Here is a 711-nt window from a genome sequence, read left to right as displayed (position 1 = left end):
CTAAAATACAAGGGAGTGCAGACGCTCTAGGTAACTGACGAGAAAGTGTGAATTTTTTTCTACAGCTGGGTAGTGTGGCCGAGCGGTCTAAGGCGCTGGATTTAGGCTCCAGTCTCTAAGGAGGCGTGGGTTCAAATCCCACCACTGCCATCTTTATTGAGATTGTTTGCGCAAGCTGTCACATGTTCTGCTTTATTTCAGCGTTTTTACTTTCATGTCGGACCATGCAAGGGAGCAAAGAACAAAAGTTGTGTGTCACGGATGGGGTTCCAACTCAATAGTGTAGTTCATCGCCTTAACCAATCAGCCACCATGTCCTGTGCTCTCGTGGTGGCAGTTGCACCTCCTACCGGTGGTTGTTCACGTCAAAGCCTTGATTGAAAAACAAGGAAAGTTGGGCTGGGCTGTGTGACGACCAAGCAGTCCATTTTAACAGTGGGTACTGTGGCCAAGGTGTCCAGAGCACTGGATTTAAGCATCCTGTCTTTCAGAGATGTGGGTTCAAATTCCACCGCTGCAACATCTTCTCAACAGAAAACTGTAATGTTTTTTCAAACAAGGCCACCAAGGACACCGGACAAATAAAAGGAATCCAGCCTTTACCCTAATTCCCACGTCTGTTTTTGAAATTATCTGCCGTGTTTTCCAAATTCAATCTGCTTCAGACATAAAAGCAGAAACTAATTTTCAGTGTGCACAATGGAAGAAACA

The 711-nt window shown here is 45.4% G+C and overlaps 1 non-coding gene across 1 annotated transcript; it reads left to right on the top strand.

The window, feature by feature from the left end:
• The first annotated feature begins 68 nt into the window (after positions 1–68).
• trnal-uag (transfer RNA leucine (anticodon UAG)) lies at positions 69–150 on the top strand. Its single transcript has one exon. It is a non-coding gene; the product is annotated as a tRNA-Leu (tRNA).
• Positions 151–711: the final 561 nt, after the last annotated feature.

The sequence above is a fragment of the Oncorhynchus masou genome, unplaced genomic scaffold, assembly GCF_036934945.1.
Source record: "Oncorhynchus masou masou isolate Uvic2021 unplaced genomic scaffold, UVic_Omas_1.1 unplaced_scaffold_17992, whole genome shotgun sequence".
NCBI lineage: Eukaryota > Metazoa > Chordata > Actinopteri > Salmoniformes > Salmonidae > Oncorhynchus > Oncorhynchus masou.
Note: the sequence above shows the minus strand (reverse complement) of the source record. Positions and strands in the feature narration are given on the sequence as shown.